Source organism: Mustela nigripes, chromosome 6, assembly GCF_022355385.1.
Source record: "Mustela nigripes isolate SB6536 chromosome 6, MUSNIG.SB6536, whole genome shotgun sequence".
Lineage (NCBI taxonomy): Eukaryota > Metazoa > Chordata > Mammalia > Carnivora > Mustelidae > Mustela > Mustela nigripes.
In genome coordinates this window covers 25,661,057-25,684,559 of record NC_081562.1, presented here as the reverse complement: position 1 = coordinate 25,684,559, position 23,503 = coordinate 25,661,057, and the positions used below count along the sequence as shown (strand labels likewise).

At 44.4% G+C, this 23,503-nt stretch overlaps 1 protein-coding gene across 1 annotated transcript in view; it reads right to left on the bottom strand.

Annotated features, from left to right (window-relative positions):
* The window catches only part of TMCC3 (transmembrane and coiled-coil domain family 3), a 262,928-nt gene that overhangs the window by 70,109 nt on the left and 169,316 nt on the right, over positions 1-23,503 (bottom strand). The gene's annotated exons all lie outside the window — the stretch shown is intronic.

Here is a 23,503-nt window from a genome sequence, read left to right as displayed (position 1 = left end):
AAAGAGCCAAAGAAAAGCTACTGGACTGTAAAGATAGGTGTCTATGTTCATCTAAAAAACATGGCCTCCACTGAGACTGGGGAAGGCTCTATGACTGGAGCAGATCCCCACAGACTTGAATATCAAAGGAGAACAGAACAGTTGCTGCGGGTACGTGGACCAAACTGACCTTGTTCATGTGTTATTGTATTTAAACCTGGGTTGGGGGTGCCTGGCTCACTTAATCAGTAGAGCATGTAACTCTTAATCTTGGGGTTAAGTTTGAGCCCCATGTCAGGTATAGAGAGTCGTTAAAAATAAAATCTTTTTAAAAATTCCTGGGTGGCTCAGTTGGTTAAGCGACTGCCTTTGGCTCAGGTCATGATCCTGGAGTCCCAGGATCGAGTCCCACATCGGGCTGCTTGCTTTGGCAGGAGTCTGCTTCTCCTGTTGACCTCTCAATCTCAATCTCTCTCTCTCTCTCAAATAAATAAAATCTTAAAAAAAGAAAGAAAGAAAGAAAGAAATGGAATCCACATGCCTGCCTACGTAGCTAGAAGAAAGGAATGGGAGATTTATTTTTCACTCTATATGCTTTTTAAACTTGAATGCTTTAGTTGTGTGCATATATTAACTATTCAAAAAGTAAAATTAAAAAGTATTTTTAAATAAAGGTAACTTATTAAAATTTTAGAAGAAATAGAAAACCCCATATAGTTCTAACACCATTTAAGAAATGAAATCAATAGTTTAAAACACCCCTGGACATGCCCCCACCTTCCCAACCCCCAGGAGAAGACACAACTACACTAGGTGCAGAGAGTTTTTCAGGCAAGTCCTTCCAAAGCAGAAAAGAGAGAGATGGAGTGTGTGCGTGTGTGTGCACACGTGTGTGCGTGTGAATTTAGCTAGGGTGGCCAGAGAAGGCCTCGAGGATAAGGTGACATATGAGCAGCGACCTGAGAATTAAGGGAGCCAGTTATATAGATAAATGAAAATTTCAGACAGAAGAAACAGCAAGTACAAAGGCCCTAAAGCAGGAACATTTTGGGAGTGTTGCCCCCAAAAAAGGCAGGGAGGCTGGTATTCCCTGGAAAGAGAGTAGATGAAGTCAGAGACATTTTGGAGGCCTGATAATACAGGAAAATTATTTAGGCCATTTTAAGAATTTTGACTTTAATTCTGAGGTACACAAGAAGATTTAGATAACTTTAAACCAAGTAGTAGAGTGACATGCTCTGCCTTTTCACTTGGGGAAAAAAAAAATAATCCCTACCTCACAGCATACACAAAAATCAACACCAGATACATTAAAGACCTGAAGTAGAAAAAACACAGCTTTTAAAACTACCAGAAGAAAATGGGATAATATCACTCTGCTCTTAAGTCCTCAGAAGTAAGTCAAAAAGCGCATAAGCCATAAAGAGGTGACTACATTAAAATTTTTAAACTTTGATTAATGAAAAGAAATAATAAAATAAAGATAAGTGACAAACAGAACTCAAGTTGAAAGAATCAGTAAGGATGAATTTCACAATGATTAAGAAACAAACAAACAAAAAGAAACCAAGCTGCGTGAAAGTACATGAAGATTCCATTTGTGTCAAGTTAAAAATAAATGAAGAATAAATGCCATTTTTATGAGAAAAAGGTTTATGGCTGAAACTATTAAGAAGCTCAAGAGCTTGAAAAACAGAAATTTCAGGGCAGTATCTCTGGTTGGGAGATAAAGGATTCAAGGGGAGAGAGGTGAGAGATGCTGAACAGGCTCTGTGTGTGTGTGTGTGTGTGTGTGTGTGTGTGTGTGTGTGTGTTTAAGATTTTTATTTATTTATTTGACAGAGATCACAAGTAGACAGAGAGGCAGGCAGAGAGAGAGAGGAAGGGAAGCAGGCTCCCCGCCGAGCAGAGAGCCCGACGCGGGACTCGTTCCCAGGACCCTGAGATCATGACCTGAGCCGAAGGCAGCGGCTTAACCCACTGAGCCACCTAGGCGCCCCTGAACAGGCTCTGTTGTACAAAGTACTGTTGGTACACCGGATGCGTATTCATTCACACACACAGATGGTTTCCAAATAATTTAAAACTTTACAGGCAACAAAGACTCAAGGGACAGATGTGCTAATGGCATCCTTAATCCTGATATTTACATCACCAGTTGGGGTATCTGCTCATATAAACAAATATAATAAAAGACTTATTATAAGTGTTAAAGCTTAGTAAGAGCGAGAGAGTCTGTTGCTATTAAGTCATTAAGCCAACTTAATCTTACAAAGATCCATTCTGAAAATCCAACAAAATCCATCTTTGGGTCCCCCCCCATTTATCTGATACCCATTTTTTTTTTTTACAGCTATTTAAGGCTATAACAAGTGTACTACTCAGGTGTGTTTGTATGTATATGTGTGCACATGACTTAAGAGAGGCCACACCTAAGCAAAGTCCTTCACAAACCAAGGCTGGGCTTTAGAAGGTGTGTCAGTGGGTCAATGGGTCAATATACTTTCCATTTCTATTCCCGTGTTGGTGTTCTTGGTACTCTGTCCTGGAAACGCTGACCCTCAATGAGAATGATGAATTAAAACTTCATTAGGTTTACCTGAATGTCAATTGGTAGACGATGTCCTTTTTAGGTCATTTATTTCATAAACTAGTAAACCAAAAGCTGCTCTATGGGACATTCATAGAAAATAATGTTTTTAAAAACACAAATTAAATAGCACAAAAGCAAACCTCCACCCCGCAAAAAAAGAAAACAAGCAGAGCTGATCACCATCTGGCTCTTCTACTAGGAAGGAGAAGAGGCAGGCAGACCCTGTCTCCACCTTTGGAGGCAATGGGTAGGAGTAGCGTCAGTCCCTGAGAGAGAGAGAACACACAAATGTTTCCTGTCAAGGTAGGAATTCTCTGTTCTTTGGGGCGCCTGGGTGGCTCAGTCAGTCAAGCATCTGCCTCTGGCTCAGGTTATGATCCCAGGGTCCTGGGATCAGGCCCCACATGGGGCTCCCTGCTTGGTTGGGGAGCCAGCTTCTCCCTCTGCCTCTGCTGTTTCCCCCTGCTTATGCTCTCTGACTTTACTGTTCAAATAAATAAGTAAATAAAATTTAAAAAAAAAAAAAAAGGAATTATCTATGCCTCTGATACCTCCCCCAAATCTCTCTGTGCCAAAAAGAAAAGAAACAAAAAGAAAAAAAAATTCACACTTTATAAGTCACAAAAGCAGGCATATCAATAAGGAATGCAAAGGTACAAAATCTAGGTTGTAAAACAAGAATTTACTTCCAGAGCATAAGCAGCCCGGTAAGCAGCAAAGGCTAGTAAGCGCCAAAGGAGCAGACTGGGGCGTCTGAGCTGCAACAGTTTGAAGTTTGGAACAACAAGAGAGGCTTTATAATAAAGAGGAAGGATTACACTTGACTTCCGCAGTATTTGTTGGTTTGCCTGCCCAGCATGCAGTCCTTTATTCTCAACAATAGTGGCTGGATTTTTCTTTTGGGCTCTGACAGCCACCCTCTGGAAGTGGTTCAGGTAAGGCAGACCCAAGCCCCCTTCTGCCTCCAGGGAGAGGCACTCCATGGCCTGGGCCAATGTGAGGGTGTCGCCAAGGCTTGTGTCCAGGCAGGCACCTGACCCAGTGGGAGTCCATCAGAGTCACCCCTGAGGCTTCTCACCACCATTGGGGGAAAAGCTGTGCCCTTGCCAGGCCCTCCTGAGCTGGTGCCACGTAAGCCAGCTGCGGTGGTGGGCCTCCTCACCACCCCACACGGACAGCCCCCAAGAAGAAAGCAGAGCCATGAAAGGAGAAAGATTCAGTACTGAGTTACAGAGGACTAGATCCAGCTCTTCCCATTATCTGGTCCTGCAGGACAAATCACCCGGAAGAGTATCAGCTGACAACAGCTCCCATTCATTTGCCGGGGATTCTGCCATCTGATCAGCCTCCCAGGGGAGTGGGTTTTGTAGGCTCCCGGTGAGGCTGCCAGGGGCTAGAGCACAGGATGGCTTCATTCATTCCAGGGGGTAGCTGGAATGCCTGGCACTGGGCCAGGTCTCTATGGCTATATTTTTTATATTTTATATTTTGTAGTCACGTGTTTTCCAGGGTTCCCCTCTCTCCATCAGAGTGGCTGGGGCTTCTTCACGTGGTGACTGCCTTCCAAGACAGCAAGAACAAACACAGCCAAGCCTCCTCTAAGGCCCAGCCTGGCACTGGCAGGTGTCCCTTCTGTCACACCATATTGGTTAAAATGAATCAAAAGTCCAGCCTCCAGGGGTGCCTGGGTGGCTCACTCTGTTCAGTGTCTGTGGGTTGGTCTCAGTTCAGGTCATGATCGCAGGGTCATGAGATCGAGCCCCACATCCGTCTCCAAGCTGGGCATGGAGTCTGCTTAAGATTCTCCCTCTCTTGGGCTGCGTGGGTGGCTCAGTGGGTTAAGCGTCTGCCTTCTGCTCAGGTCATGATCTCAGGGTCCTGGATTGAGTCCCGAGTCGGGCTCTCTGCTGGGCAGGGAGCCTGCTTCCTCTTCTCTCTCTCTCTCTGCTTGCCTCTCTGCCTACTTGTGATCTCTGTCAAATAAATAAAATCTTTAAAATAAAAAAAGATTCTCCCTCTCTCCCTCTAGGCCCCTCCCTCCTCATGCTGGCAAGCTCTCAAAAAACAAACAAACAAACAAACAAACAACAATAACAACACAAAGTCCAGCCAGCTCCGGAGGGGCAACAGGATCCACCTCTAGATAGAAGGAAAAGTGTGTACAGACAGACGTGGGAGAAGTTGTTGGCTACCCCCATGGCAACAGATCACCACACCAGTCGTGACCAGACCCCCTTTCCAGTTATATGAAGACACGCATTGCTCTTCTTGCTTAAGCCAGTTTCAAGAATCCTGACTAACACAGCGTATGATGCTGGCTGTGAGTAGAAAGAAGACAGACAGAAGGGTGGCATTCAAGAGAAGGCAACGAGAGTGGACAGCATGAATGGAGGAGAGTGAGGAGGAACCCCAGTGAGGGCAGAGTTTCATCAGGTCACTAGCTGGACAGCCTTCCTGGGTCAGTCCATGCCAGGTGACCTCGTGGACTATTAATCTTAGTCTGTATTTCTCATTTTAACACAGAAGTTATAATATCATTTCACGTCAATATTTCATGTAATAATTTGTGCACTCCCCCTCCCCAACTGCTAGATTACAGGTTATCAGAAGGAAAGGACTCTGTGTCTTAGATAAACATGTTTCCTGATGGTCCCTAACATTAGTATCGTGTGTGCGGTATGTACATGCTGGATGACGGATGAACTTAATGTTCATTAAATGTCTACCTATTTTCCAAACACTGGGGTTTAAAAAATGAGTATCACATATGCAAAAGGAAGCTTCTGCCCTCAAGGGGTTGGAATGAATAAAATACAAGAATGAAATTTGCTGAATAATGACTGTTACCCATTTACAGGTACTGACTAGTTACTGAAGTTTGTGAATTCTCCAGTGACTTACTGAGTGCTGATGATGTGACCGGCTCTTCTGTGCTTGGTGCTGGAGATACAAAAATGAGTAAAACATGGTGCAATTCCTGAAACCATCTAAACAGGAAGACAGACAGTCAAAAGAAAAAAAAAAAGTTGCTTTGGATGTAGAAGTAGCCATATCCCTGGTTCAGTAGGAGGGTAAAGGCAGACAGTGGCTGTCTATAAATCTCGTGTCCTTATGTGTTCCACGCTTTACCATGTCATTATAACAGGAAGAAGGAAACAGACATAAAACAAGTCTGACTTTAAAAAGGATAAAAATGTAAGCCGTGTACAAAGTAAAGGAAAACGTATTTCCTTTCCTATTCTATTTTGATTTAATAGTAGAAGAAAGTGTTCCCTCCGGGAGAAATGTTCATAAGACAGAAAGTACAGTAAGCTTTTTTATTTTTTTTTCCCCCTGAGGATTTAAGGACAGAGAGAAAAGAAAAGAATAAATCAGTATTTAAAAATTTATACAACTAGCTTTAGGTGAATGCATGCTGATCTCTCATATATATATATATATATATAGACATATGTATATATGTACATATTTATGTTGAGGATCAGAAGCTTCTAGGCCTGATACATTTCCAACTGGAAATGACCACTCTTTTTCTTTTATTTTAAAAAGATTTTGTCCTTGGGGCACCTGGGTGGCTCAGTCAGTTAAGCCTTTGGCTCAGGTCACAATCTTCGGGTCCTGGCATCCAGCCCTGTGTGAGGCTCTGTGCATAGGAGGGGGCGTCTGCTTGAGATTCTCTCCCTCTCCCTCTCCTCCTCCCCTCAATTGCCTGCACATGCTCTCTCTCTAAAAGAAATAAACATCTAAAAAATAAAATTAAATAAAATTTTAAAAATAAAAATCTATTTTGAGGGAGGAACAAGCAGGAGGAGCTGGTAGAGGGACTTTTCCTCCAGAGCAATCCCCTATGGAACAGTGTTCTTCTTGGTTTGGGTCCCCTGTTACCTCATAGGAGGGGAGCAGCTATAGAAACTGAGGGGCAAAGCAGAGACTGCCAGAGATTGATGTGACCACCAACGTTGGAACCTGGCCACAGCGTATACTGGGTCTGAAGCTCAAGTCCACTATGAAGAACTTGAGCTCCAAGGGCAGTGTCTTTTATCCTTGATCACCACTACACTGGCACAAAGCATTGATTTTTTTTTTTTAAGATTTTGTCCATTTATTTGACAGACAGGGATCACAAGTAGGTAGAGAGGCAGGCAGAGAGAGAGGGGGAAGAAGGTTCCCTGCTGAGCAGAGAGCCTGATGCGGGGCTTGATCCCAGGACCCTGAGATCACGACCTGAGTCAAAGGCAGAGGCTTTAATTCACTGAGCCACCCAGGAGCTCCCGAAGCAGTAATTCTATTAGGTTTTTGTTGAATAAATGGCAATTCAGTCCTGACTTGGCTGGAGAATATATTATAGCTCACAGATTTGGTTCAGGTTCATTTCATACCGAGTTGTTTACTGAAAATGTACATTGTAAGCTGAGTAGGGAATTCCACAAATTTGGGTGCTTCGTTCTGTTGCGGGTTCCCATATTGGTCTGAGTCTTCATTTTTGATCATGTACACACAGATTATAACATGAAGTCTCTGTCATTTCTAACCTCTGGACCCTACCATTCACTAGGGAAGGGTTTCACCGTCTGACTGCATAGGACTCTCGGCTGTCTGCCACTGCAGTTTTCCAGAGGTCCACAACAATAACAAAATGCCTTCCTTTGCACGAGGCACACAGTGTTCCATTCAGCTAAGTCATTTGCTGGAGTCATGATGCTGACGGTTCCCCCTTCACCGGACCTCAGGGGAAGTGGTTCTCCGGAGATCTCCACTCCAGGCTATGCACGCGTGGCCCAGGGGAATTTTCTCATTAAGCACACACTGAGTCTGAAGGATGAAGTAGCTACAAGTCAGGAACACACTGTCCAGAGAATTCACTTTGTGTCTCATCAGTTCCCTTTGCAAGATAAGGATGGTGGGAGGTGAATCGGCCAGAGAAATCCCATGTGACATCTAGAAACAGCCGGTGTCACAGTTCTATCAAAAAAGGAAGCTGCTTTGCTGACACCTTGGTGGCCACTTCAGTCCACACTCGCTTCTCCCTCCCTTCGATACTGCCAGTATCTGCTACTTGTATCACTCACATACACACTAAGCGTCAATGATCCTGCCCTGTTACAGCAGGGCGCTAGGGTAGAGGGGACACGCCTGGATTCTCATCTCGGGCCGACAGCTCCCAGCTACAAAGCCTCAGTTCTCTCCTTCAGAAGCTGAAGGCGACTAGAAGACCCCTCGTGGGAGTGCTGAGGCTTAGAGAAGCTCATCGGCAAAAGCACTTCCAAGCAGGAGCTTGAAAAGTGTCTGAGGAGAACAAAATGGAACCTAAAATCCATCTTCATGTGTAATCTTTTTCTCCTTACCATTAAGACGTCAAGGATTAATATTGTTATCCTGGAAAAGGCTGCTTTCTAATCCCCACCCTGTTATCACAAATTTTGGTAACAGAACCAGGGAGAAAGTTCTGGGCCCTGACTTTGACGTCTTCCCTCCGGCTTTGGCAGCTGGAAGCCGCTGTTGCTGCCACCCAGGGAATGCAAAGCAGCAGGACCTAACGGCCAACTTCCTCCCTTTACACTAATCTTCAATTCCCTTCATCCCCAAGGCAAGTGTTCCCACAGTTTCTTTTTACCTGTAAACTGTGACCAAATAACTCCACTCTAGAAACCTACCCTAAAGAGGGGGGAACCTAGGTGGCTCAGTCAGTTCAGCGTCGGACTCTTGATTTGGGCTCAGGTCATGATCTCAGGGTTGTGGGGTGGAGGCCTACATGGGGCTGTGTGCCCAGGAGGGAGTCTGCTTGGGATTCTCTCCCTCTTCCTCTGCCCCTGCCCCTGCTCGCTCTCTCTCTCAAATATATAATTAAAAAAAAAAATAAATAAAACCTACCCTAAAGAAGTAATACAGGAAAAATTTTATAGACAAAGACTGTCCATCCCCGTGTTTCATCATTCTGGGAAGTGTGAAACAATCTAAAGGACTGTTTATGAAACATTCATTCATGCAAATTAAGGAGCTGATTATATAAATTATGAGACATACAAAAAATACAGTACATATATTGCAAATATACTTAGAATTTATAATCATAAAGGGAAATGTTTACGCAATGATATTATACCCCCGAAAAAGCAGACTGACAAAAATTAAAAAGCACTGCAACACTCAGTGCTGGCAATGATCTGGACTAAACAGATATTCTCACACTTTGGAGGCAAGAACATAAGCGGGTACAACCCCGTGGAAAAACAATTTGGCATTGTCTCCTCAAGTTGAAGCTATGTGTGTCCTACGGCCCAGCCATTCCACTCTTCAGTATATATCCTAGAGGACACAAGGCTCCAAAACAAGGATGTTCATCGCGGTAATAATCCCCATCTGGACACAACTCAATTGTCGTCAACAGCAGAATGGATAAATAAATTGTAGTACAGTTATTTCCCAATTAACATTAGTAGTAGTCTGCTCAAGATCACATGTTCTGCATAAAAATGCTTACCAGAGCTCTTTCCCCATTATCTTAATTCATTTTACAAAGTAGGGTTTTTTGCAATCTCATATGACTGACAGAGCCCAACAGAATACCTAATATGAAGAATCACAAATGTTGACACTTTCTGCCCCACCCTACCCGCTCCCCCACTCAAATGTTCAGGGCAAATGACCAAGAGAAGCCCACACTGTGCTTCATAAGAATGAGACAACTATCGATCATTATCCATACTTTTGTGTCTCCCGACAGGATCTCTAAAGCATCTTGTATGGAGTGAGCAGTGATAATAGCTATTATGTATTTAACCTACTCTATCCATACCAGGAACTTAATGTATCAGCTCTGAGTTACTGCCAAACCCCTTGCCCGCCCCAGCACCTATGATGGTAGGTGCTATCATGTTCCCATTTAACTGAGCAGCAATCAGAACCTCTGAATAGATGACGCGATTTGACTGACGGTCCTCAGCTAGTATATGGCAAAAGGAGAGTCCGAATTCCAGGCTTATCTGACTCTAAAATTCATTTACGAGGTGTGCGTCCTTGGATGACTTATTTGACCTTTCTAGGCTTTAGTCTCCTCCCCTGCAGAATGGGGGTGATTGTAAATTGGATCGGTTAAACCAAAACTCTGTCTTAACCAAAGGCCTATGCTGGCACTGCCGAGAATACGAATGGGAAAGAACTTCATTGCGTCTGGGAACCCCGGTTCCACATCTCCTCACCTAACATTGAACTGATACGAATCTGACTTGCCCCATCCCCTGCTCGACCTATATTCCTGCTCTACCTTTTTCCTGCTTCTCCCAACCAGTTGAAGAAACATCCAGCACTCCTGATAACCCCACGAAGATGATCTCTATATTCGAAGCCCTCTTGTTTCCTGTTCTTTGCCTGAAGAAAGAAAACAAACAGGGCTTTTGAATTCAAAATGACATCATTATGACTTTATCCCCTATCTGAAGGCTCCTTGTCTTTTTTTTTTTTTTTTAATCATTTCCGGATTTTCACTTTTGCATTTCAAGTTTCACGAAATGAGAAATCAATTCTTACATCCTTTTGGAAGGGAAGGTTCTATTTCTTAGAAGTATTTAGAAGTACTCACCATCCTAGCTGACAGTTTCGAAAGGTATTGTTCTATTATGTCTCATTGCTTCATCCCAGATCAGCTGTGACTGATACACTCCCAGTTAATATTTCTGACATTCCATTGATTTTTTTCCTCCCATTACGGAATGTCTTTCACAAAAGGAGGAAAGTGCCATACCAGAGACCAGATTTGAAGTATCTAATATAGTCTCATGGCGTACGCACTGTACCCAGCAGCAGGCATGCCCGCTATCACACACACGAGCGTGCACTTAACACACATATATACAGGAATCATCAGAAGTTACCAGGAATACAACATGTAGATTTTTCAAAACATTAGCAAGGTTTGCTCATCTGGAGTTAAAAACAACGATAACCCTTTCAACTGCTTAAAGGACACATGGAGGTAATAAGCTGAAAAACAAACAGACAAAAGATCTGAGAAGAGACCAAATAGCTTACAGAGCTCAATTTTGAGTTTCTGCTCCATCAAAAGAAGCAGAAAATCCATAAATTTCACTGTAGCTCCCAACACTTCCAACTGCAGAACTATTCTCCAGACAGCGCTCTGCTGAGAGAGGAGGCTCTTCCCATTCTTGATTACTTCCATCTGATCCATTTGCAAAGGAAATTGCATTTTTTTTAATTCTTTTTTTAAAGGTTTTATTTTTTTGACAGAAAGAGAAAGAGAGAGCACAAGCAGGGGGAGCTACAGGCAGAGGGAGAGGGAGAAGCAGGCTCCCCACTGAGCAGGGAGCCCGGTGCAGGGCTCGATCCCAGGACCCTGGGATCATGACCTGAGCTGAAGGCAGACGCTTAACCAATTGAACCACCCAGGTGCCCATGAAATTGCATTTTCTTCAATCCAAAAATATCAGACTATTTTAGATATCATCAATCAGAATACATATTATCAATTAAAATACACATTTCTCATAAAACCCCAGCTTAGAAACACCTATTTTAAATGACGCCAACTTTAGGGCGCCTAGCTGGCTCAGTCGGTGGAATATGTGACTCTTGATCTCGGCTTGTGAGTTCAAGCCTTACAGTACATACGGGGATTACTTAAAAATAAAAATCTTAAAAAAAAAAAAAAGACTGTGCTATAAATATATTCCCTCTTTTTTTTTTTTTTTTAACATTTATTTATTTGAGAGAGAGAGAAAGAGAATGGGAGAAGGGGGGAGAGTCTCAGGCCAACTCCCCACTGAGCATGGAACCCCGGCAAAGGGCTCAATCCCATGACCCCGAGATCATGACCTGAGCTAAAATCATAAGTCAGACATTTAACTGACGGAGCCCCCCAGACACCCCTATTTTCCCTCATGTAGATAACAACACTAATTATAAAAAAAAATGTAATAAATGGGGGCATCTGGGTGGCTCAGAGGGTTAAGCCTCTGCCTTCAGCTCGGGTCGTGATCTCAGGGTCCTGGGATTGAGCCCCACATTGGGCTCTCTGCTCAGCGGGGAGCCTGCTTCACCCCCATCTCTCTGCCTGCCTCTCTGCCTACTTGTGATCTCTGTCTGCCAAATAAATAAATAAAATATTTTTTAAAACTGTAATGAATGATTCTCCAAAGCTGCACAGTACAGTAGACACTAGCCACATGTGGCCCACTAGCACTTGAAATGTGCTTACAGGACTGAGGAACTGATTTGTTTTTTGTTTTTTGTTTTTAAGTAGGCTTTGCGCCCAGCATGGAGCTTGAACTCAGAACCCTAAGATCAAGAGTCTGTGTTCTACCAACTAAGCCAGCCAGGTGCCTATTGACAGTCTAATTTATATTAAATAAATGGCATTTTTTCTTCCAAATTCCTTCCTCCCTACTGGACTGTGATCTTTTTAAAACAGAAGACTACCTTGCTTATTTTAAAGATCCATCAAAGCCCAGAACAGCTCTTGCAATGGAAATCCTTCCAAAAATATCCGAGGCTTGAATATAGTGTATGCTAGTTTTTTTTTTTTAACTCATTAAGAAAAAAAAAGAAAGCCCAAAACTAATATTGAGGTATGACGTGCTCATGGAGGGGAAGATGCAGTACTGAGAGGATATCAATCTTCCCTAAATCAACCGATAAATGAAACAGAACCCAATCAAAAAGGGTTTTTCCTAAACTTGACAAGCTTATTTTAAAATTCAGTGGAAGAAAACATGTAACTTTTGGGGTAAAATCTGGAGAGTGAGGGTAAGCCGAGCAAGTTCTCTTTTCCAGATAACAAAACATTTTACAAGCAGTAGTCCTCCAGGGAGCATGACTGAGAATAGGCATGCACACCAATGAGTAGAAAGCTCAGAAGGAGTCCCATGCACATTTGGAAGCATGATCTGTGACAGAGGTGGTGTTATCAATCACTGAGACAAGGAAAAAGTGGTAGTTCAAGTGGAAAAAAATAAAACCAAGTAGCTCCCTACCTCACACCAAAATTAAAAATTTAGGTGCAATTCACCTCTGAAAAGTACATCATATTTTCTCTTATTGATGATTCAGTGAGAATTCCAGGTAGACGATGCAATCCATGAATAACACAGTTTTACCCAACAGAAATAAGAAGAACAGAAATGATAGTTTCTAAGAACTTATTTTAAAGACGCCCACATAACAGGGTACATAAAACACTTTTTTTTTCCTTCTTCAATGCACTGAATCGAGCCAAAAGTCACCAGGGCTTTATGAAGGTCAGAATTTTAGAACTGAGGTGGAGGCCAATAAATCCATGGAGAGACTCAGTTACTGTACAAAGGACTTCTAAAGACTTCTTTGAAGATAACTCCATAAAGCTAAAACCCAAATCCAGCTGAACAGTGACAGTGCTCCGGTGCTATCAAACGGCTCACGTGAACACACCTCCTCCTGGTTGTTGCTATCAGGGGAGGCAGGGCTGGGCCTTCCCCTCACTCCTCTATAGCCCTGAGCCAGTCACCAGCAAGGTAAGCCTGCACACGGACCCCTGGAGCCTCGGCTGGGCCCGCAGACAGTGCTCTCGGGATGTACCGGGTTTGCTTGCCCTTCTGCAATCCTGAGTCAAGGGTGAAATTTTTCCTCTGACTTCTGGGAAGGCCACAGACCCAAGACTGGGCTTTGGTAGAAAAGAATGTTTCTTTCTTTCTTTCTTTCTTTTAAGATGTTATTTATTTGACAGACAGAGATCCCATGTAGGAAGAGAAGCAGGCAGAGAGAGAGGGGAAAGCAGGCTCCCCGCTGAGCAGAGCCTGATGCGGGGCTCGATCCCAGGACCCTGAGATCACGACCCAAGCTGAAGGCAGAGCCTTAACCCACGGAGCCACCCAGACGCCCCAGAAAAGAATATTACAAAAGTGTTCCCTATTGTGTATGTTTCAGATGGTCTCACAAGCGGGCGTGTGTCCTGCTTGGGCTCTGTTTTGCCATATTCTAGATCTCGTATCTTGGACTCTCCTGTTTGATCCTGTGGCGGTCTCAAACCACAGATGTGGCACAGCTGTGACCATGTGTATGAGACCACTACAGGGGCCATCACGAACTGTCACAGGTTGGAGGGCTGAAATCCCAGAAATTCCTTTCCTCACAGCTCCCCGGGCTGGACATCCAGGAGGAAGGGGCCAGAGGAGCCGGTCTCCTCTGGGGCCTCCCTCTTTGGTGTGCCACTGCTCTCCACATGCAAGCCCCTGGGTCTGCTGGGCTCAAACTGCCTCTTCACAGGAAGACACCAGCCAGACTGGGTGACACCCAACCTGATGGCCTCGTTTTAACTTAATTGCGGTGCTGAAAGCCCCCAACTCCAAATAGGGTCACAATGGAGGAGCAGCTTCGATGTGCGAATGTTAGAGGAACGCAACTCAGCCCGTCTGCCCTGTATGAGATGATGAGTCCGACAAGCCCATGCAAGCGGCCATGCTGGGAGGCAAGGAGGCGCCGCCGCTGGGGGGCGGAGCGAGCGGATCTCTAACCCCACAGAGAAATGCCACATCCCCGGGGAAAATGAACCCCTGATCTCTCTTGCTGAGCACGGTCCCTGGTGATTAGGTAGTCTCTTGAACTCCTGCTTTAATTTCACACAGAGAGACAGAGGGGTAATGATCCTTTAAATGTCTTTAACAGCTCCTGCAAAAGATGTCGTCTTTTCTCCTCCTGAATAGCTACGGCTCTCAACAGGCCATCCCTCTGTGCAAAACATATGTGCAGGGCCTGGTGGTAAATGGGCAGAAAGTGAGAGCATGAGGAAAGGAACAGAGCCCACGGGAGGAAAGAGAAATCGGGAAGTAGGGATCTTAAGGCGAGAAGTTCAGTAAGAAAAACAGACACACTATTGAAAGGTAAGAACAAATTGCCGTGGTTCTCTGAGTGAAACACAGGAGAGGACTGAGAAAAAAAGGTAATGGGAAGGAAAATGAGTCTTTATCAGACTCAGTGATTCTATTTTGAAATGGGATGTAATCCTACTGAAGAGGACTCGGGACACCAGAAAGCCTACAGTTATGGGCCGGGGTTGGGGTGGGGGTCTGCCACAGCAGCTGGGCAGCAGGAGAAAGTTCTGCCCCTGCCAGGTCAAATGAGGAGTGGGCTTTTCAGGCCAAATAAGCAGTATCCTGAAGACGTGAGCCTGAGATGAGCAAAGAACTCTACAGTCCCAGACTCTAGGGTTAAGAAGTCTATACGATGCCTAAAAAAAGGTATCTAACGAGCTGTGGCCCAAGATGGGATTTTATAATTACATATTGATTCATATCGGATTTCTTGGTCTACTGCAGAGTATGGAATCTTGCCAGGATTACCCTCCTGCCAATTTCTAGGTAGCTTACAGCAATTTCAAAGTACCTCTGAATATACATTTTTAACAGATGGGATTATTAAATGCTTAGTGCAAACAATGATCCATAGATGTGCTACCACCCACCAGTAGACAAAGCGGATCGTCTTGTGTTCCACTCTCATTCCAATAAATATTTACACCCTTCCCTTTACTCACTGCAAGACTGCAGAAGACAGAACATCATTGCTCTTTTGAGACGAATATAAAAAACTGTCGGTGCTTTCTGGATTTTTCAATCAACCTGCTCTCAGAGGAATTTATTTAGTGTAAAGGATAAACAGTTCATGGTCTGTAGATATTTTCACTTACATATGATAATTTTTCAAAAACTAATTAATTTATTTGAGAGAGGGAGAGAGCGTGAGTAGAGGGAGGGGCAGAGGGAGAGACTCTTTCAAGCAGACTCCAACCTGAGCACAAGTCTGATGTGGGGCTCAATCCCACAATCCTGAGATCATGACCTGAGCCAAAACCCAGAGCTGGACACTAAACCGACTGAGTCACTCAGGCACCCCATCCGTCATACTTCTAAGCGTGGTACCCATATTTTATTTCCAAGTAGGAACCATATTTTAAGAACGCATTTATACTCTGAAAGCCCAGGATTGTAGAATTTTTCAGAACCTTCAAGAGTGTATAATAACCTTTTTTTTTTCTATGAGGAAACTGAGGCACAGATATGTAAAATAACTTGCTAATCAGTGGGAGGGCCAGAGGAAGAGGTGGGAGAAGAGGGAGGAGAGAGACTCCACAGTTATTGTGGGCATCTCCCGGGAAGCCAGGTCCCCAAAGCATCCCCATCACAGTCCTAGGGCAGGGCTGCTGAGACCCACAGCGTGGGTCACTGTCACTCTGCACAACAGATTTAAACCCAAATCGATCTGATACCACACACCAGCCCTTTCCCATTTCCCTATGCTTTCAAAGAAAATACATAGAACCAAGTTATATTATAATATTAAGTTCAAAGCTGTTATTTATAATGGCATTATACAAAATTGGATTTAATAGCTTCTCAAAACCTTGGGTATATTTCCTACTATTCGATCTCTGCATTATAAGTGGCTTCTATTTGGCAACATAATTGACATTTACTTAAGAAACTATGAATTCAAACATATTTAAGTGGAAATCAAGTTACATTCTGGCTGTTTGACCTTAATAAATCAGGGATAAAAAATTCCTCAATCTTCTCAGTGCTTTTATTTTGAATGCAATTATTTGAATACAAATGCAATGCAAGGGGCACCTGGGTGGCTCAGTGGGTTAAGCTGCTGCCTTCAGCTCAGGTCATGATCTCAGGGTCCTGGGATCAAGCCCCGCATGGGGCTCTCTGCTCAGCAGGGAGCCTGCTTCCTCCTTTCTCTCTGCCTGCCTCTCCACCTGCTTGTGATCTCTCTCTGTGAAATAAATAAATAAAATCTTAAAAACACAGACACACACACAAAAACAAATGCAATGCAACAGGGGTGTCTGGCTGGCTCAGTGAGTAGGACATGGAGTCTTGATCTCAGGGTCATGAGTTCAAGCCCCCCACTGGGTATAGAGCTTACTTAAAAAAAAGAAAGAGGGGCCCCTGACTGTCTTAGTCAGAGGAGCATGCAACTCTTGATCATGTGGTTGTGAGTTTGAGCCTATGTTGGGTGTAGAGATTACTTAGAAAAAAAAATAATAATAAGGACAGCTGGGTGGCTCAGTCATTAAGCTTCTGCCTTCAGCTCAGGTCATGATCATAGGGTCCTGGGATTGAGACCCTCATCAGGCTCCCTGATCAGCAGAGAGTCTGTTTCTCCCTCCCACACTCCCTGTAATAGTGTTCCCTTCTCTTGCTATGCTCTGTCAAATAAATAGGTAAAACCTTAGAAGGAAACAAATAAAAAATATTGAGGAAGGAAGGGAGGGAAGGAGGAATCCCATTTTTGGCATACAGAATAATTCATATTTATTTGCTATAGTCTAACTATTTATCCACAACTAAACTTGTTGCTGAACACCAGTAAACCACCAGGGCTGATGAAACCTGATGCTTCATACCTATTGCCTCAAAGTTCTCTGAACACAAAGGTCATCTTAAATGATCCTCAAATGGTAAATGTGAATTATATGAGCAATTAGATTGGAGTGTGACCTATTACCATCGCCATGAGAACAGCTCAAAGGGCATCTGCCATCAGTATCTGTGGGAGTCCAGAGGCACATTAGTTTTCGACAGACCAGCAAGGAACGTTCATCAGCAGACCACTCATGTCCTTCTGCTCACATTTAATGAATGACGTTAGAATCTCGGCAGTTTTCCCTTAATATTACTCCATTTTCTTCTGGATCACTTTAAAAATCTAAGTCTACCCTTAAGTCACCTCAGTAGAATGGAAACTGGAAAGGGAATGAGCTGCTTTTTGTTTTTTATGTCATCACATCCACAATTAGGCAGTGTTTTTTAAAAGAAAACAACCAAAAAGTTCCAGGCAAAATAACCTTATAACCTTGGGCAGTTTTGTAATCCACAATGGTATACTGACGGCCCTGGTTATTATTCTGTTTTAATCGCAGATAGCTTGCTCTCTGTTGCCAAGAGTATGTTCAGCAAATCAAATCAACTTCCTTTAGCATTTTAAATCTCATTTGTACCCTGATGGAGACACACATTTCCTGAAGAAAAGGAGCCATGTCTTTAAAAAGGAAGTTGCAGTCCTTAAGCTTGAGATAAGTCTTTTCAAAAGAGAAAAAAAAAAAAAAAACTGTTGGCAGGAGGGCAGGAGCTGAGTGCATCGTACACCAGTGGAACATGGAAACCTGTCTCTTATTTAATGGACATTACTATACAAATTATAGAATACACTGGTACCCCAGCAACCAACCTCACAGAATGCATTTGCAGCTCCAAATGGCGACCCTGCTCGAGGGAGGGGGGAAGCAGGTGAGGGGCGACAATAACTTAACTTTGGATTTGGGAGTTCGTGAAAATTCTATCTTCACCATCCCTGACTCCCTGAACCCTCCACTAGGGAGACCACACGGAATATTGATTCAAGTCTACATTGTGAAGAACCCCATTCTGCTAGATTCGGCACATGAACTCATTAGTTTACGAAGCAGCACCAAGTAAAATGAAGCCCATAAAAAAGCTGATAAGATAGTCACAGAATTACCTCAGCTCTTCTCTCTCAGTTTACCATCCCCCCAGCCAACAAATCTAATTCCGTTTTTTTAAGAGGTACGGTTCCTACAACTACTGTGCCTCTCTCCTGTTAATAAAATGGATCACCGAACAATGAGAGAGATTCAGTAGCAATCAACACTTGGGAAACATTTTGTTTTATGAAATACCCTAAGACTTCCAGCAAAACTCAAGCAAACCAGTCAGTTGATGTTTACTGAGGACCTACTGCATGTGGGGCTCTGGCTGGGGGACACAGGGCCAGCACCTTAATGACACTCTCCAGCCGGAACCAGGCTGGATGGAGCAAAGCACTGATCAGGGCAAACAGAGACTAACCCAGTAGAGGGCTCTGCGGAAGAAACACAGGGTGCCTGGGACAGAGAGAGACCTAACCAGATCTGCAGGCTAGGAAAGATTCCCACTGGGTTGGGGATGGGGATCCCCCATCTGGGACTAGGAAGGCCACCCCACTGTATGGCTCAGTGGGTTAAGCCTCTGCCTTCGGCTCAGCTCATGATCTCAGGGTCCTGGGATCGAGTCCCACATCAGGATCTCTGCTTGGCAGGGAGCCTGTTTCCCTCTTTCTCTCTGCCTGCCTTTCTGCCTACTTGTTCTCTCTCTCTCTCTCTGTCAAATAAATAAATAAAATATTTTAAAAGAAAAAAAGGCTGTTAAGTTGAAGCCTACAGGAAGAACAGGGGTTTTTGTTTGTTTTTTGTGGGTTTTTAAAAATATTTTATTTATTTATTTGACAGAGAGAAAGAGAGGGGGGGGCAGGCAGAGGGAGAGGGAGAAGGAGGCTCCCTGATGAGCAGAGAGCCTGATGTGGGGGTCGATCCCGGACCCTGGGATCATGAACCAAGCTGAAGGCAGATGCTTAACAGATTGAGCCATCCAGGAGCCCCTGGGAGAACAGCTTTAAATGGGCACAGAAGGAGCAGAGAAAGACAGCTGAGGGGAGAGCAGGGTGCAGATCTTCCTGGACCTACGATGGGGTTACGTCCTGACAAACCCACTGTAACTTGGAAATACTGCGAAGTCGAAAATGCTCTCCATACACCTACACTACAGAACATCAGAGCTTAGCCTCGCCTACCTTCAGAGCACTTACAGGAGCCCACAGTGGGGCAAGATCATCCCACACAAAGCCTCTCTGATAAGCAAGTGTTGACTTGTCTCACGTACTGTGTTGAATACCACACCGAAAGGGAGACCCAGAAGACCTGCAAGCATAAGGGCTGAAGATTATGCGGCCGCTCCTGCTGCCCAGCGGCTCCGGACTGTCAGACTGCATGTGAGTAACCAGGGAGACCATCAAAATGCAAAATTCAAAGTATGGTTTCTAGTGAATGCATATTGCTTCCATATCATTATAAAGTCACGAAATCAAGAGTGAAACCGTCGTTAGTTGGGGACCGTCGATCTACTTGAGAAATGGACATCTGTCCGAGTGTAGCTGGAAAGAGGAAGGGGCGAAGCTAAGAGAAGGCCAGTGCCGGACCACCTACGGCCTGGTGGGCCCCATGAGGGGGTCTACAGTTTATCGCCAGGACAACTGGAAACCATGAATGAGTTCTAAGCAGACGAGTCCCGTGATGAGACTGTTGTTACTGCTTGTGGCTGTTTTAGGTCACTCTGGCAGCATCTGGGGTGGAACTGAAGAAAAGAAAAATAAAGAAGTGAATATGCATAGGTATGACACCTACCTTCTCTTTTTTAATTAAGAGTCCCTGTTCTGCAGGGGGGTGCTCTGAGTAGTAGGATGTGTGGACAAAACTTTATTCACCAACCAGACCATTAGAAAGCTTCCTGAGGCCAAGGGAAGATGTTGGGGCAAAAGCTTTCCTCCTGCTGGGAAGGCATGTTGAGTCAAGCAAATGTGAGGAGGCCACCTGTCCTTGGGTAGCGCTGTTCCCCAGGGCTACAACCCCAAAGCAAACAGTCCAGATGTTCCGTGTCCCTGTTACTAACTTGAAAGGCTGCTCCACTGTGAGAAAGACCCATCTTTACAGAAAGACATTTTTCCACTGCTCCTCCCAGAGATGAACTTTTTTGTGGAAAACACCATTTGACAACCCAGGTTGTAGCTGGAGGCGTGGGGAGATACCGAGAAGCTGGGTGGTGGTCACGGCTCTGGTGCCCACAGGAGCTGAAGGAGGCTGGGTGTGCGGTGTTGAGAGGACACCTGAGAGCTGGCAGTGTGACAGAAACAATAGGCCTTGGGGAGTCCCCGGATGTGATAGGCTGAAGGGAGGGACGCTCTCACAGGGACTCTTGAGCGGCTAGTTGGGTGGTGGTGCCATTTACTGAGCCCCCGGACCACAGAGGAGCCATGGGGCGGGGACGAGGAGGAGCATGGGTATTGTCAAATGATGAAACTAAAGCAATTTAGTAACAAGTTTGATGCCTTTATTGAAAGAAAAACAGTCAGTGGACTGGCGAGTACAGCACTTCACAAGCAGTGGGGCAAACTTCCCGAGAGATTTGGGGTGGGAGTGAGTTCTGTCGAAAATCAGAGGAGGCAACCTGGAAGCCATGCGTGACTGGCTGGGAGGCTGGGGATTTTGTTCCAACATCCTACGTTTTAGGGTTAGGTAAGCTGGCTAAAGCTGAGGAGGAGGAGGTTGATGACTCGTGTTAGGTTTCCCTGACAATGAGGTATTTCTTAGTGCAGGGCACGCTGAGGTTTAGATTAGTGATGTGGTCCCTGGGGCAGCCTCCATTTTGTGAATCCCTTTATCAGTACATCTGTGCACACTGAGGGGCCAGCAACTATAGACGAAGTAGAGAGAATGATGGACAAGCCTGGAAGTCAGATGAGGAGTACAGAGTACAGTTCGGTGGGAGCTGTGGGCATAGAGGTGCTATCTGATACCCAGTGTGGGCTGGATTAGGGAGCAAGGGTCTGAGACAGACCCCACGGAATGCTGGAGGATTTCAAGAGCCTCCTGTCTTGTTCCCTGATTCCACTCCTGCCCCCCAATAGTGTATTCTCCATCCAGAAACCCTGGTGGTTATTTTAAAATTAATGTCAGTGTTTTCCTCAAAACCCTACAATGGTCTCTAATTTCATTCAGAGTAAAGCTAACTCCTTACTGTGTCTGGAAAAGGCCACATGATCTGCCCTGCCGTTCTCCTAAACCTAGGCTACTCCTCTAACCTCATCTCCACCTCTACTAGCCTCCCACTGGGCTTACTCTGCTCCAGCCGTATTGGCTTTTTGTTGTTCCTCAAATACACCAGCTACTCCCAAACTTAGCGCCTTTGCACTTGCTGCTTCCTTTACCTAGAATGGTCTTCTTCTAGATAGTCTACATGTATTACTCTCTCACTTCCCTGAGGTCTCTAGTTGAGTATCAGCCAAAACAAAAGATATGAATAGACATATCTTATCATAGGAGAAATGCAAATGAAAACCATAATGAGATACCACCTCACACCTGTCAGAATGGCTAAAATCAACAGCACAAGAAACAACAGGTGTTGGTAAGGATGTGGGGAAAGAGGAACCCTTTTGTACTGTTGGTAGGAATGCAAACTGGTATAGCCACTATGGAAAACAACATGGAGTTTCACAAAAAGTTGTGAAATCCAGCGATTGCACTACTAGGTAATTACCCAAAGAATACAAACATACTAATTCAAAGACATACATGTACCCTGATACAGCAGCATTATCTACAATAGCCAAATTATGGAAATAGCCCAAGTGTCCATCAATAGATGAATGGATAAAGACACACACACGCAGAAATATTACTCAGCCATAAAAAAGGAATGAAATCTTGCCACTTGACATGGGGGTGCCTGGGTAGCTCAGTTGATTGACTTGGTTTCTGCTCAGGTCACGATCTTGGGATCATTAGATCGAGCCCAGGGCCAGGCTCTGCACTCAGCATGGAGTCCGCTTCAGATTCTCTCTCCCTCTCCCTAACCCCTCTGCCTCTCCCCCTGCTCATGCTCTCTCTCTCTCAAAGAAATAAACATAGAATCTATACAACAACATGGACAGAGCTAGACAGTACTATGCCAAGCAAATGAAGTCAGTCAGGGAAAGACAAATACCACATGGTCTCACTCGTAGGTGGAATTTAAGAAAACAAACAATCAAAAAAAGAGAGAGAGAGAGAGACAAACGAAGAAACCAAGAAAAAGATTCTTAACTAGAGAGAACAAATGGACGGTTACCAGAGGGGAGGCGCTGGGGGAGGGGGGAATGGGTGAAACAGGTGATGGGGATTAAGGAGGGCACTTGTGATGAGCACGGGTGAGGAATGGCTGTGCTGAATTACATCACTGTACACCTGAAACTAATGGTACACTGTATGCTAAGTGGAAAGTAAATAAAAACTATAAACAACAAACAAACAAATCAGCCAATCAATGAGGACCCCTGAGCACCTATTCTAAATTACAACATCCGTCCATCCCCCTTTCCCTACTTTCCGAAACTTGCTTTTGTAAAAGATTTTATTTATTTGAGAGAGAGAGAGAGAGAGAATGAGTGGGAAAAGGGACAGAGGGAGAGAGAGAACCAGGCTCCCGGTGAGCAGGGAGCCCATTCATGGGGCTCAATCCCAGGACCCTGGGATCATGACCTGCGTCGAAGGCATTTAACAGACTGAGCCACCCAGGTGCCCCTCTGAAACTTATTAATATCTGATATATGTCCACTTCACATATAGTTTATAACATAGTATTATGTTATACATGTATATTTAATGTATGTCACCCATCATCTGGTATACAAATTTTTTAACTTCCTACCCCAAAATGTAGCTCTATGATGACAGCAATTTGATTTTGTTCACTGCTATATACATACCTAAAGCCAAGACAATTTCCAGGTATGAAATATGCACCTGCTTAATTATTTGTGGAATAAAATCTAACATTTCACGATCCAACAGAAGAGTAAAAGGACCAAAAGTATAGGAGGAAAACAAGAAAACACAGCTTCACAGAAACCAAGGGAAGAACACACTGGCATCAGCAAGGGTTAGCATTTATTGTGCTTATCGCTGGAGTACACGCTGTGCTCACCACTTGCCACAAAACATCTTTTAGACATTGCTACAATCTTACCAGGAAGGTGCTACCCTGGCCTTCTAAATAATTTAGAGAAGCTAAGTAACTTTCCCAAGGTCATGGTCTAAATGAAATCCTGCTAATAGAGGTATTAAATGGAATCTTAAAAACTGTCTACTGGGGGCGCCTGGGTGGCACAGTGGTTTGGGCTGCTGCCTTCGGCTCGGGTCATGATCTCAGGGTCCTGGGATCGAGCCCCGCATCGGGCTCTCTGCTCCGCGGAAAGCCTGCTTCCCTCTCTCTCTCTCTTTCTCTCTCTGCCTGCCTCTCTGCCTACTTGTGATCTCTGTCTGTCAAATAAATAAATAAAATCTTTATA